At 36.4% G+C, this 15,835-nt stretch overlaps 1 protein-coding gene across 1 annotated transcript in view; it reads left to right on the top strand.

The window, feature by feature from the left end:
* The first annotated feature begins 329 nt into the window (after positions 1–329).
* Positions 330–15,835, top strand: part of Dyb (Dystrobrevin) — a 112,821-nt gene continuing 97,315 nt past the window's right edge. The window contains exon 1 of the mRNA XM_069831442.1: positions 330–447. The gene's annotated coding sequence lies outside the window, so the exon portion shown is untranslated. The remainder of the gene's footprint in view (positions 448–15,835) is intronic.

Below are 15,835 nucleotides of genomic sequence, written 5' to 3'. Positions count from 1 at the left end.
TACCTGAACTACGCAATACGCTGGTGGCTCTGATAGTGGCAGTGGCGATCTTTTTTTTCACTTTTATTTATTCATTGTTTCATAATTATGTACTGTAAATTACAATTATGTAGTATTTTCATACAGAATTATTAATAGTAATAAATTATTTTATAGATACCGTACTTTTTGTATCATTTTTCTTGGACCTATATAGAAATATAAATTGACATTTTCCTACAAAAATATGTCTATATTACGACATATTAATGCATGTCTACAAATCAGAGGTTTTGTATGTGGCGCCTTTGCTTGCGTAGAGTATGCTGCCATCTCATGAAGATAGAAATCACTACATTCAAGTGTTTCATGGTTTGTTTATTGACTTGTGGTTTTACGAGAACAAAAATGTGTTTTATGCATAGAAATTGTGTAAAATTCTTGACATTTACATCACAGTAGGATAATGTAAGTATGTATAAGTTACTTTATATGAAGTATTTACTTGTAGTGTGTGTTTAGTTTCAGCTTTTGGTTAAGATATCCGTATGGATTGTTACTCTTCATGTACGACTTTTTGACAGTTGCTTTATTGTTTTATAATTGTAAATCTTGAATTACAGTGTTATAATCCTAATAAGAAAGTACATGCAATGAAAATCTAAATACTGTTTATTGTGCCTGAACATGAATTCTAATGTCACTTTACCGTTACACTTGCTTGGCATAACACAGTTTATTATCCTAACCTTATACTATACTATAGGTTAGGAGTGTAATTACTCCATGAAAAATTTGATTCTTACAAAAGTGCATGATTTTGATATTAGAGATTATGATTCTGCGTTACATTATTAATATCGCAGGTAAAAAGGTAAAGAATAGGCCTATGCTTGTAGAGAGATGTTAAATACAAAGTTCCGGCAATCATGATACGTTTAGACCTATATGTGTGATGTAATTACATTGAATGTATCTTGGGAATATTGTTCTAGCAGAGAAAGCCAGCATTTTATTCATGCCAAGTTACATGAACAATATTTTGGCAAGATAGTGGTAGTTATTTTTAAGCGACTACTAACAGGTGTTAACACCACTCATCATTTCAAGCTAAGAGAGTAATGGTATCCGAATTGATCTCGCGTTCCTTAAATGCGCACTGTGATTAATATGTTCATGTTGTGTAATAACAATCTTTATTAAACACAAATGTGTACAACTTTCAACCATTTTTCATTTGTTCTGGATGCCTGGCTCGGAACCTCGCAGAGTTAGTGTTAGTGGAATGAGGATAATGGCATTGCTGTCATGGAGGCTGTACAGGCCTATACATCGTATGGGAACCAATAAATTTTTTAATTAATCGTATGGGGAAAAGAAAATTTTGTCTGTACAGAGCCATACGGCATATGGGTGCCTACGTTTTGTACGCGGAGATCTGTACAGATCTTAGATCATCTCTTGCTGTTTCTAATGTATTTTGTTTAATGTTCATAAACAAAAATTGTCCACCTCTGCAGCCCTGGTATCCAGAATTATCATGAAAAAGAAGTGCTGCAAATAAGTTACTCCCGAGATTCATCGAGACAAGTGTGCATCTACGGTGGGGCTACATGGTGTATTCTTTAAATCAAGCTTGTTGTACAGTTAAAATGTAAAGCAAAACAATTTCTTTAGCCTACTTCTTCCTTAATATTAAAAAAATCATTAAATGACAGTCGGAGAGATAGAGAGAGGAGAGTAAAATATATTTCAAGGGAGAAAATAAGAGATGGGGCGTATGGCTAAGAGAAAAATTACCATGACAGCACTGAATAATAGTGGGGGAAGACGGGAGAACCCCGAGAAAACCCTTCGCGCCCACATTGTTCACCACAAATTCTTTCATGACCCAGACGGGGATCGAACTTTTTTTTTCTCCAAATTGGAGAACAAGGATGTATTAATAGTTAGGATATCATGAGTGTTACTATGTATAGTAGGACCATCGGATCTGCGCCCCCGTAAGATATGCGAACTGAACCCTAATTCCTTCTCAGCCTCTGTAATTCATTTCTCTCCCTGCATTCCTATCTCTCTCTTTTCTATCTCTCTCCCTTTCTGTCCCCCACTACTCACAATTTTGGCCTTCTTGCGGGGCAGTTTATTTGCACTTGCAGTCCAGTGTTGTCAACTCAACATGAATACTGTAGCACGGAGTGGCGAAAGAAATATTATTAAGCAAGTACGTAATAGCATTTTGCGATGAATAGAAACAAATGCGTCAATATCTGTTTCCTATAAATCAGGCAAGAAAAGAGCAACTGATATCACAGGTGAGGCTTATTTTATTTCAATTGATTATGAATTAAAATTACTTACTTAATTAATACTAATAATACAACATTTTATGTAATTTATATAGACAGATCAGAACTCCTAATAAAGAAAATCAGGAGAGAGGGAGTCTGTGCAGGAGATGAAAAGCTAGAATCACAAGGGTAGAACAGACCAAGGTAACTTTTAATTATTGTAGATGATATGAACCGATGTATTTTAAGAAGAAAGATACAAGAATTTTATACCGTTCAGAAAGAAGTTTCAACATTGAAGAAATTACTAAAGCTTGCGAGAGAAGCAATAATTTCCAAGGCTGGAGAGAAAAACTACGGAAAGTGATTCGAGACATGGGATTTAGGTTTAAAAAATGTAGAAATACAAGATGTATTTTGATTGAAAGAAATAATATTGTAGCATGGAGGACCAGTTATTTATGATACCATCTGACGGAAGTTTGGCAACATCCCTATTCGGCAAGGTTCGCGGCCTGCTGTTTAACGTGGTAGGAGGAAAGCGGGTGGAATGGAGTGAGTACAGGCATTAACTTTTCCAGGAACAATGACAGCGCTGAAGGGGCACAGATCCGATGGTCTGACAATACCATATACATTACATTCCATGGTAATTTCAAAAGTGTGCTCAAAATCAAGATTATTAGTGCATTTATTACAATAATTAACCTGTTTTTATCACATTTATGCAGCCACACATGATCAGTCACAGCAGCATGATTAATGATGAATGAATATATTCTAAAGCTAATGTGTAGGCCTATGAACTTGTACCTGTGCTATGTCACAAGTGTGAACGTATCAAAACCTAATGTGTACTGAATCATAATCATTTTAGGTCTTCTGTCTGTCTGTTGAATCATCCTAAAAATTTTCTTTCCCTATTATATCATGTACGGTATGCCTGTCACAAATTATTTTGTAATTGGTCAACAGTCATTGAATCATCATAGTAATTTAAGTTTAGTAATAGGCCTACATAATTGTAGTTCTCCTGTTTTTAATTGTAAATGGCTTCCTTTGGAAGAAGCTGCAGTTGTGAAATATCCAGACACCATCATTGATCAGCATCTGAAATGGTATGCTCATATTTTTTACCTTAGGCTTACTGCACATCACTCAAAACAATGTCATTCTTCGTCATATTTTAACCATCAGTATTTTACGTACAGTTTATTTAGCTCCTTTTCAGTCCACCATCCAGTATTGTTTCTTTAGATCCTCTAAATTTTTTACAAAGAAAAAGAATAATAAAAATATTATTAAAAATCTGTTGTTACCCTTTTAAACTCATCTTTTCCGAATTTATTATACAATTATACAGTCCACACCTGTGGAGTAACGGTCAACGCATCTGGCCGCGAAACCAGGTTGCCCGGGTTCAAATCCCAGTCGGGGAAAGTTACCTGGTTGAGATTTTTTCCGGGGTTTTTCCTCAACCCAATATGAGCAAATGCTGAGTAACTTTCGGTGCTGGACCCTGGACTCATTTCACCGGCATTATCACCTTCATTTCATTCAGACGCTAAATAACCTAGATGCTGATACAGCGTCGTAAAATAACCCAATAAAAAAAACAATTATACAAATTATTATTACAAAAATTGTTAAGATTATACTGTACACAGTTTTCTTATGTTTGTAATACTAAATGGAATGTTAACTTAATTTACCCCTAAGAGAGCAAACATTTTTCACAATGGCAGGTTTAAAACACAATATTAGTCGACCAAGATTATATAACACCATATAGGCCTAATCAAAATGCACCTTGAATTTTCAATATTTCCTGTTTTTAAGTTAAAAAAATAAAATAAAGAACCTGCTTCATGAGACTTAATTTGAATCTTTGTATAGAGTTATTTTCATGTAATTCTTTTTTTGTGTTATATACTGGGTGTTCATTTCAAAGTGTGTCATGACGTCACTGTTGTTGGGTCACCGATTTGAAGCGAGTTTCAACTTATATGTTAGAGAAGTTGCCTATTATTTAAGGCGTTCTTCAATCTGAACTTGAGAACGTGTACGGTATAACTTGAACGTCGTAGCAACAGATGGCGGTCTGTACAGTCTGTGTGCTACCATAACCTCTTTCGAACTGTGTTTTGCGCCGGCAAGTCGTACGCAGGGTATTTGTTATCATCGGTTGCGTATGGTAACATTCCACAACACAAATCAAATGCTCCGTGTCCATGTTGACCGTCGAAGTTAATGTCAACAAATACGTAAGTAATCGTCTTAACCCTCTCCCCATATCCCGACAGTACGTATTTCCAAACAGTTCACATTCCTGCCACTACCGGCGTTACCGTACGTATCGGTACGTACTCTTCAGCATGAATGCCGTACTTGCTAGCCAACTTCTCTGCCTCTTAGATTATACACCTGAGCTGCGGAAGTGTAGGAAGATTGAATTCTCTAGGCTCATCAGCTAGCCACATGATGGCATACAGCGAGCCAAGACACATTTTGAACTGAACACCCAGTATAATGTCTGTGTATTAACTTCTGTATTTCTTGTATTAAATGAAATTACATCCAAACACGAGCTTTGCTCATACGGGTGTTCCTGATTTTGTTATGTTTTGCATAATTAATTTAGTACGTATAAATAAATATCAAATTTTTTCTTTCCATACTATCATCATGTTTCCAGTTTATACTGTAGGCCTAATTTCGAATAAATTAAAAAATTGCTTCTTTCTTGATTTCTGTAAGTTTCCGTTTACAATCCAAAAGAAAATAGGCCATCTGACTGTACTTCATATGCTGTAGGCCTACTTGCCATTGTCAATGTTGCCAGAATAACCACCACGAATTCCATCACGAAATACTGAACCACATATGCCATCTTGTGTTTGTGGTACCGGTGTTTACTACAGTTGTAAATAAGATATGGATCCCTAGCTTCACTTCTAGTCCAGGCAACCTGTCCTACACAAATGAGATATTACTTTCATGTTGGTGTAGGGCTACTGTACATACATTGACAGACAATAATGAGTAAGCTACATATATAAGTTAAAATAAAAGAATATTATAGAGTTGCATAAATAAATAGTTTCATATACCAACTATGGTCATTGGTCTTGATAATATATTTTCATTATCTGATATCAAATATTGTTTTGCACTGGAGAATTTGACATTCAAATTCTTCATAAACTCTGTATCTTTATTGGTAAGTTACGCCCTTGATATTTCTACAGAGAAACTAGACCAAAGGAGGCTCCATTTTTCTTTAACAGTTGTGTACCGGTACTGCGAATAGTATAGAGGGCCGAGTATGTGGTTTTACTTTCTGCTACCCAATACTTTCCACAGAATAACTAGTAAGTAATGAATGGATGTATCGCAACTGTAATGTCCACATTAGACCTCACAAACGAATCTGTCATCATTTAAATATGACCTCGTGTAATTTAAGTGCTTAAGTTTGCTCGAGAAGTCCAGGTGCAAATTTCTGAACAGGGGGGGGGGCTTTGACAGCACTAGCAAAAGAGCATTTTTAGTACTAGTAGAGATAGAAATTATTGTCGAAGGAGGTCGTACTTGACAATAATTTGATTAACAATCTGTTAATTACATTTAAATTGTGATTGTGACGTCTTATGTGTACCGAATGGTGGCTATGCATCCATTCATAACTACGTACAGTAGGTGACTCGTTCTAAGTTATTCTGTGGAAATTATTGAATGCCTGAAGTAAATCCCTATGTTTAGTACAGACCCAGAAACAAAATTGGGCCACCTGAATTTTCCAAGTTCCAGTTATAACAATACTGAGCATGCGCAGTTGGAAAATTCAGGTGGCCCAAATTTTGTTCCTGGGTATATATAATTCGTAGCATGAAAAACCTCCTTTGGTCTAGTTTCACTGTAGAATTACCTTTTTCCTATACATGCATACTTACATATACATACATTACATAATTGAATGCATGCATGCATACATACATACATACGTACATACATACATACATACATACATACATACATACATACAACATATTGAGAATGTAGAAATGACAGAAGAAACAGAGAATATTGCAGTAGTTAACACAGACAGCAAAGTGACACTGGAGACTTTACAGAACAAAAATAAACATAATCCAATAATTGAAAATATAAAGAAAGAATTGAAAAAATTGGAGAGACAGCAAGGCCCATGTCGGAATACTAGGGAATGAGATAGCTGACTGTCTTGCCAAACAAGCTGCTATAGAAGATGAAGGGGAAATAGCATATAACAAAATACCGAGAGATAACATATTAACAGAAGAGAGAGAAAAGACCTTAAGAAAATGGCAAGAGCAGTGGGCTATCTCAACTAAAGGCGCAATAACGAAATCATTCTTCCCATCAATTAAAGACAGATTGAAGATAAATTTACCTGTCGGGGCAGAATTTACTTCTATTGTGACAGGTCATGGCTTCACAAGGTCGTACCTTCACAGATTCAAGATTATTCCAACTCCAATGTGCCCTTGCAGACTAAAAGAAGAACAGACAGTCAACCATATAATATTAAGATGTGCCACACTGATAAAAGAAAGAAGAATTCTACAAGCTAATATAATACGCACAGGTCAAACCTGGCCTCCACCTTTTGATCAGTTCACAACAACATACCTCAAAAGCTTCAGAAAATTTATAAAATCCATAGAATTTGGCAAAATGTAACAGTAATTGAAATTAGAAATAATACTAACAATGATGGTAACCTAAAATAGAAGTACAATTAGGCAACACTTGTATCTATAAGAATTTCAAGATCTCAATCAAAATTGTAAATATCTTGTTCTCATGTCATAAATTATATAACTAATTATTGTAATATTTTACGTAAAGTATGTAGTATTACTCCAATGTAATGGAGCATGCTGATATACAAAAAAAAAAATACATACATACATATACATATACGAAGGTGATTAAAAAAATAAGTTACACCTGATTACTATTGTAGATCGAGAAAATTTGATTTGATTTGATTGATGTGTGCTGTATAATATAATAGAACGCAGATACCTACCTTGCACTACTTTCTACACAGTTACCTAGTTTCTGTAAACACTTGTCTGAATGTGCGACTAGACATTCGTTTCCCTGATGATGGAAATCTGCTCCCTGACTATGGAGCCACTATAGAACTGCTGGTGCTGTTTTCGTTGTCAAAGTGTTCTTCGCTCAGATGTTCTTTCATCTTGCTGAAAAGGTCATCACAAGGTCTGTACAATCGGGACTGTACAATGGATGCTTCCATCCTCCCATCCATAACTATGGAGTAAATCTCTTGTTGTGTGTCTTGTGTGGCCTGACATTGTCGTGAATGAGAACAACACCTTTGCTTGCTTAATTTTCCACATATCTTTTGTTTCTCACGGCTTTGTGCAAAGATCTTAATGTTTGGCAATAGAATAAAGTAAATATTAATTGTTGTGCCTTTTTCATGGATTCCGTGTAAACATCTCCTTCAAAGCCGAAGATAGTGGCCAATGATTGAACTTTGAACTCCATCACAGGTGATGATGGCATTTCCAGTCTCTCTTCGTTTTTGAGGTAAATGATGAACCCATGTTTCATCACCTATGATGATGCTGCTTAAGAAATCATTTTCTTCTGCAGAATACTGTGAAGAAAGGTTAGAGAAAATAAAAAACATTGATCTTTGTGTTGGGGTGTCAATGAACGAGTCACACTTCTTGTGTACACTTTGCAATAGCCAAGAGAGTCTTGGAAAGGGCAATGCCTCTCGAAATTCTCAGCATCTGTGTAATTTCTGTGACACACCCTGCAAATATTCCCAATCATGTAAGGAACCAACATCATGGTGTCATCTGTTGTCGACGCTGAGCAGGATTGTTGCAATTCAACCCACTGAAAAGAAAAGTATTTTAGTATCCAATCTTCCACTTGACAACCAAAAATACTAAAAGAGTATGATTAAACAATAAATTAATGTAACTTAAACAGGAATAACATTGTTCAGTGTAGGACAAAACAATGTGTAATTGCAGAACACACACTGTAACAATGCACACACAAACAAAATTACACTGCAAAATAAAATTAATATAAAATAGCATTGGGTAAATTACAAAAATCTTCAAGACATAAAAGACCCAAAATAAAACCCACCTGGATTGGGTCTTAAAAAACAAGTCTGATGTTGATGTATTTCCTTGTTGAGCAGTATCAGTCATGTCTGTGCAACTGCCTTCAAATTGCTGGCACCACTTCTCTATACCTGGACGGTACATAGCATTTGCTTCATACACCACCTTTATTTCACTATGAATATCGGAACAGTTGAATGTTTCATCCTCAGAAGCCGTAAAGTTACTCATACTTTGAGCTTGAAATAACATTCCACCTGAGGTGCCATTCTGCTTGCTTGGTATACAGCACAGCTGTTATCACTATGACAATGAAACTGACACATTAGGGTTACGGATATGAACTCCATTTTATGCATGTATTATGCTTGTACTGGTCGACTAAGAAATGGTAACAGGTGTAACTTGATTTTTAATTTTTTTAAATCATCCTCGTACGTATATGTGTAAAGACATACATATATATAAGCTTTAATCCTGCGAAGTGCTGTGAATTCATGGATGCACGCACTGCCAGTAGCGGGGGTGGATGGGAGGTCTGTCACTGGTTGGGTGAAAAGAACACTGGGAATGTTTGCTGGAATTCATACTATAATGGAGTATGGGTTAATATTTCAGGCAACTCATCTGAAGTTAAACATATTTCTGTTATACAAAAATAAGGTCCTAAGAATAATAAAGTCCACACCTGTGGAGTAACGGTTATGGCGTCTGGCCGCGAAACCAGGTGGCTCGGGGTTGATTTCCGGTTGGGGCAAGTTACCTGGTTGAGGTTTTTTCCGGGGTTTTCCCTCAACCCAATATGAACAACTGCTGGGTAACTTTCGGTGCTGGACCCCGGATCCATTTCACCGCATTATCACCTTCATCTCATTCAGACGCTAAATAACCTACTAAAGTTATAGCATATAGCCTAATAACTAGGGACGACACTTTGTCCCAGTTCGCCACAAGATTCACTGGTACTAAAGTGTATAGAGTACCTGTGTTTACTACGACAGCACGCGACTGTTTGCTGGTATAGATCGGCGGAACAAAAATGCAACGTTTCTACACGTTACCACTGCCATATAGTATGTATGCTTGTAGCATACGCCTTGATTAGATACAGCTTTACAATATTACTTACACATATTTATTTACACCATATACAACAACCGTGAAGATGAGAGAAATAACGGCAAACGTTCACTGTGCTTTTTCGTTTCACAGTGCTTTTGCAAATCTTTACGAACATTTAATTCTTTAATTCCGTGCTGCACACTTTACAGCGTATGTTGTCGCTCTCCACACTAAAATACTCACTTCCAAACGCAGTTGCAATTGCATTCAGTTTAGAGTGTATTGTATTATGTTTACTCTACTGCACACAGTCATGATCACAACCACCTTGCCATTAAATGACAACAGCACCAGTAGTGCTGTAGGAACTGTAAGTAAGCTATTACAATTCAAAACAAGCAGGCAGCGGCAGAGAGCAGAAAAGGTTCGAATCCTAAACAAATCAAACGTACGTTCGTTCTCCGGCGCTGCACACACAGGTTGCTCTTTCCTGTCACAGTGCAGTACCTTCGAACCCATGGCGTCCGTGACGTCAATATAGGCAAGCAACAACCAACCTAAAATCCGTCCATGATGGCACAAAGTGTCGTTCCTGCTAATAACCTGTTGTATCCTATAGGATATATTGTCAATTTAAGGGTTAATATTTTGTTGGCGCACCTTTATCATCATAACAAGTTAATGTTTTTTCCATGTCACTTGCCTGTATATTATTCGTCAAAATTAATTTATATGCCGGTACCATGAACATTCGCACTAAAAATTCAAAATTAAAGAATGGAAACCAATTTGGCCATACTTCTTGCACATGTCAAAATAAACTGAGAATGAACAAATTCGACAAATAAACTACTTTAAGATACAATACAGTAGTGAGACTTTTTACTGTGTTGGTCTTGTTTTATTGAATATATTACAGAGAATGGAATTACATAATTATATTGCGCCCAGATCTGCATTATTTCTTGAACTGTAAATCGTCAGTGTTAAAGATCAGTCTCTAAAATGAGTTACCCTGCATCCTGCATTGAGCTATTCGCGTTGCCATGGTAACGGTATTCCTAACTGGTGCCAACGTCGAGATGCTGACGAGCTGTTTATGTCGTGCGGGATCTTAACATAATACAGGCGTGAGCCCACAAGGAAACCTCACTCGTTGCGAATTGAGATGTATGATGCGATTCGTATGAGGGTGGTCGAAGGCAATAGAAACGTGTGTGTGTGGAGCTCCGGAGAGTAGAAGTTAAACCACAGTCTATTATATATAGTCACGAAGCTTGATTTGTGAGGGTGCTAGGAACAATTGACTGTGCCGGTACTCTTTCACATTGTAATGAGGCGATATTAGCGATCCTAGTGGTTAGCAACTATCTATGGATGCATATTTACTACGTATTGAGCTTCGTGACTGTAAATACTAGACTATGGTTAAACACTCCTAGACACCAATGTTGAAATTTGAATTCCCACCACTAGCGAGCCTTAGGATCGGTGGTAGAAGCGCCTCCAATTCGCCGTGTTTACTCTCAAAGTAAGGAAACGTAATTTTCGAAGATAGCAAACAATAGCCGAACATATCATATAGTCCAGACATATCAAACTCAAACTTTTTGGCTTTGGGTGTCTCCTATTGGTAATGTGCGACTGATATGTCCGACTGCTTACATACATATAGGTGGAGGGGGTGAGGCATTAGGGGAATATAAGCATGGACATCTGCATAGCAAGTATAATAATTATTACAGTACAGACACACAATGGCGCATTTCAATAGACGTTACAGATGTGAAGACAGAGAGTTAAAATTCGGTATAAATTTGAACAGAGGAAGAAAGTGGCGAGCCCTGTTTGTTAGCAACATTAGTACTTTATCAAACATACAATATTAACACGTTCCCAGGCCCCTGACATATAAAGAAGTGGAGTTACTTTGCTAACAAAGGGAATCCATAATTTTTTGTCACCGATTTTGTTGAACTTTCATGAACATAGATGGAGAAACAATACCCATCCGAAAATCCTGTCGAATGGACCTTAATTTTCGCGTTATTGACAGAATTGATTATGCTACTAAAATTTGTACTATAAAATATTTTATTTAAGCTTCTGTTGTATTTTTTAGGAAAATCTGAATAACATAGAGGTATACCAGTTAAAACAAGAACATTATGGGGAAAAATGTTAGATTTATTCCTGAGAATATAATATGAATTGTACTTTTAATCATTGTGGATTTGTTTGAATTTCCTTATAGTCTTAGTAAGACTAAAGAAAGAAGATCGTCATAAGAGCAGTCCTGTAGCACAGTGGATAAGTTGCTGGACTGATACATTCATAGGACTGATAGTTGAAAACCTCCCTCAGAGAAGGTTGTATATCACATTTTTGACAATGTTCAGTTTCTGGTGGTATAAGGTTGTAAATCAAAGAACTGACAATTTTTTCTATTTTCTGTAAAAATCATACAAATGTGATATACAACCTTCTTTGAGGGAGGTCTTCAGTTCTTCAACAGTAGGCCTAATCAACTGCATTAGACAAAGACATGCGTACAGACATAAATGTAACAAAGAAAACATATAAAATGATATTGAGAATTAATAAAATTAATATTAAAAATTACTAATGTATAAGCTTCCTAAACTCAAAAAGTTTCGTGATGGAATAGAATCTACGCAATTTCCTCTTAAACAAGTTAAGAAGTAAATCGATTAGAGCCACCGGCGTGGCTCAGTCGGTTAAGGCGCTTGCCTGCCGATCTGAAGTTGCGCTCGGGCGCGGGTTCGATCCCCGCTTGGGTTGATTACCTGGTTGGGTTTTTTCCGAGGTTTTTCCCAATCGTAAGGTGAATGCCAGATAATCTATGGCGAATCCTTGGACTCATCTCGCCAAATACCATCTCGCTATCACAAATCTCATCGACGCTAAATAACCTCGTAGTTGATACAGCGTCGTTAAATAACCAACTAAAAAAAAAACAATTAGAGTAGTAGAAAAATTGTTACACAGCATACAGTGCTTCGCCGATTTAATAGAATATGTTTGAATCTAAAGAAATCAGAAAACAGTACAACGTGGTCTGCTGTGACGAGAATCCAAGCCTCCGTATACCGGCAAGGTATGCCACAAAACGTTCACGTCTTGGAATTTTTGACAATATAAGTATTATTGAACGCCTAAAAAACGGCTCAAATTTTAAGGATATTTCTGGAGAGAGTAAGGCAATATTATATTTATTATTGTATTTTATAGATAGATATATTCTAGGAAATAAAAATTAATTTATATTAACGTTGTATCAGATTCATTTTTTATAATGAATTAACAACTCTTAAATAGTCATTCCCGTATGATCGATGTTTTCCTGTCCATAATATTCCTCGACTTTCATGCTTTACCAAGACGAGACTACATAGTCTGGTCTTGGCTCTACCTAAACATGATGCTTGCCGATTGCAGGGGACTTGCCTCGCTTGTTATATCTAAGTAGGTGAACAGTGACTTTCTTATATCGATGGAGCAGTGTATACCGAAAAACTTTTAATATATTTGGTCAGTTCCTTTTATTCTTATATTTAGTACATGCGTACATACAGTACTTCAATGCCATCAGTAAAATATAAGCTTATTCTAATAGGAATTCTTACAATATAAAAGTGCAAGTTGCACAGAAAACTTTTTTTTTAATATACGAAATGAAAATAACATAGATAGTAAAGAAATACGTAACAGTGGATCATATTTTCATATCATCCGTAAAGTCTTGTTTATCGTGCTTTTCGTCGTCGCAGCACTTGTCGACGCTTGATCTTCAATGCGTCTTTGACTTACAGTCAGTCATTACGCTTCTGAACTGTTGCTTTTTTTATCATAGAACTACCAGTCCTTAGCATCTCTTCCTTATTTATATAGGCTAGAACCTGTGAATTGTTCTAAAACATGATCTTGGAACTCTGAGTCGTTAGAGTCCCGCGCAGAGTTTCCAATTCACCCGTTTTCCCTCTAGATGTGATGTATTTCTGTGTTAGTTTAGCCAGCAGGTGAAATTGTTGATATAGCTAGGCTGTAAATCTGGCTTTCAGGTAGAAACTCCCTGTGAAGCAGGCTTCAATAATTTCAAGGGAAAAATTGTTCCGGAGCCGGGAATCGAAATTATTCTTGTTGATATAGGGATTTAGTGATTTTCTTCACTCACAGAGCGGTAAAATACGAGTATTATCTTTTTTGCATTGCTAGTGTATAAAATTTAGCGACTTCTCCACTGTATTGTGGTAGATTTTCAAGAATCAAATTACCAACGCTGGTCCCGCGGACCTACTAATGTAGGTATAGGATACAAAAATCTTACCGTTGATGTTTGATGAAAATCTTGTGGGTCGTCAGCTATTGATCTCCAATGTGTTACCTGCCGCACGCAGCAACGTATTGTAAGAGAAACCACACGCAGGAAGTGTACCCATAGCAACGAAGTCTTCATTCTCAGTGGCGGACGTGTGGGGTTTAGCGTTGTTTATTTCGGACACATTGCAGCGTATTTGGTTCATATGTTTCCTACTATATTCACAGGTCTGCGCAGGAGTCGAGATTTTACAATAGAGAAAACTCGGTGTTCTTTTGCACACAAAATACCTACATTCTCACCCAGAAACATCGATGGCCCAGAACCAGATTGTTCCAAGTCCATTTTATTATTATTTTTTTCCAGGAGAGCTATTTTAAGCTGCTGACATTCAAAGCTTCGTGAAACAATTTGGAATAGCTTCATAGCAACCTTATGGAGAGGAATATTTACAAAATATAAAATTAGTCACACGTTAAAAAGTGTTAAAATTAAAAAAAAAGGTATATACCTTCGACAGACGCCCATTTCGACGTGATGTTACGTCTTCATCAGTGTCTCTTGAACTACTGGAAACGTCACGTCGAAACGGGCCGTCTGTCGAAGGTATATATACCTTTTTTAAAAGTTTAACATTTTTTAACGTGTGACTAAGTAATTTTATGTTTTTAACAAACAAAGTGTTAACGTGAACTTTAATCAATGAATATTTACAATTTTGTTCGGTTGATATATGCAGACCAGAACTGGAACACAATGAAACACAGATTTCTTTCTTATAAAAAGTTGGACTTAGAATAGTCTGGTTCTCATTTCATCGGTATACAGTTTGATCCGTTTGGGTATGGATAATATTAATTTATTACTCGTATTATAAAGCTATTATGATAGTAGGAAAAATTAATTAATAATATTAATTTATTACTATAAAGCTATTATGATAGTAGGAAAAATTTTTTGCTTGTTATATTATGATTAAAAGATGACAATCAACAATGCATAATCTGAAAGAACAAATGAAAATCGTAGATAATTAAAATGGTTACTACAAATCAACAGCGGGCACAATGTGTTCTTTGGTGTGCTAAATTTGAGAGTGTTAAAAGAGTTCAAAGGGAATTTCGACGTATGATGTGCGTAATGTACCTAAATACGATTCCATAATGTTGTGGTATCGAACATTTGTAGGAACAGGTTCTGTGTTTAAAAAAAAAAAAAAAAAAAAAAAAACATGCAGGAGGTCGCAGGCGAAACCCAGTATACGAGAAGCAGCTATCTCTTGGCTTGGTCCTCAAACTCCTCAGATCTAACCCCTCCTGACTTCTTCGTGTAGGGTTTTGTTAAAGACATTGTCTATTCACAGAAACCCAGGAACATTGATGATCTAAGAATAAAAATTACTCAAGCTTTTCAACAAATCACCTCTCTTATGATGTTATAATGGACATGGGCTGAATTTCATCACCGTTATGAGTCGTGCAGGATGCGCAATGGGGGTCATGTTGAGCTCTGAGGAATCTCCCTTCTTTCAATGTTGTATGCACAAAGTTTCAACAAATAAAGTTCAGTAGTAAAAGTTTTACGGTGTTTTTATTTTATCCATACCCAAACGGATTACACTATTTCAGAAGTCTCTGGTCTTCATTTCGTGTCGATGGGCGAATTCAAGGCACTTTTACGGTTGCGAATTTTAACTCAGCATTTATTTCGTGGCTATCGCTTGTGACAATTCTCTTCACACGTTCTAACCGGCATGGCGATATAGCCAACTGTACCTTCCCACTTCTCGTGATCTGTAAGATAAATCGGCTTGTAGATACTGAATATTAACAAAATTCGACCAATGGTTTAAAAGTAAAGGTCCGTTTATACGGTACTAGTTGGCGGTCCAGTAACTGGATTCCAGTTATTTTTCCTGTATAAACACATACATCAGTATCTAGCTGTCGGGCCAGTTGGACAGCAGCTAGCCATGGCAGTGAATTCAAATATTTTTGTTTTCATTG

This window comes from Periplaneta americana, chromosome 7, assembly GCF_040183065.1.
Source record: "Periplaneta americana isolate PAMFEO1 chromosome 7, P.americana_PAMFEO1_priV1, whole genome shotgun sequence".
In the NCBI taxonomy this organism is placed as follows: Eukaryota; Metazoa; Arthropoda; class Insecta; order Blattodea; family Blattidae; genus Periplaneta; species Periplaneta americana.
The sequence above is the reverse complement of the archived record's forward strand: the minus strand, read 5'-3'. Positions and strand labels throughout refer to the sequence as shown.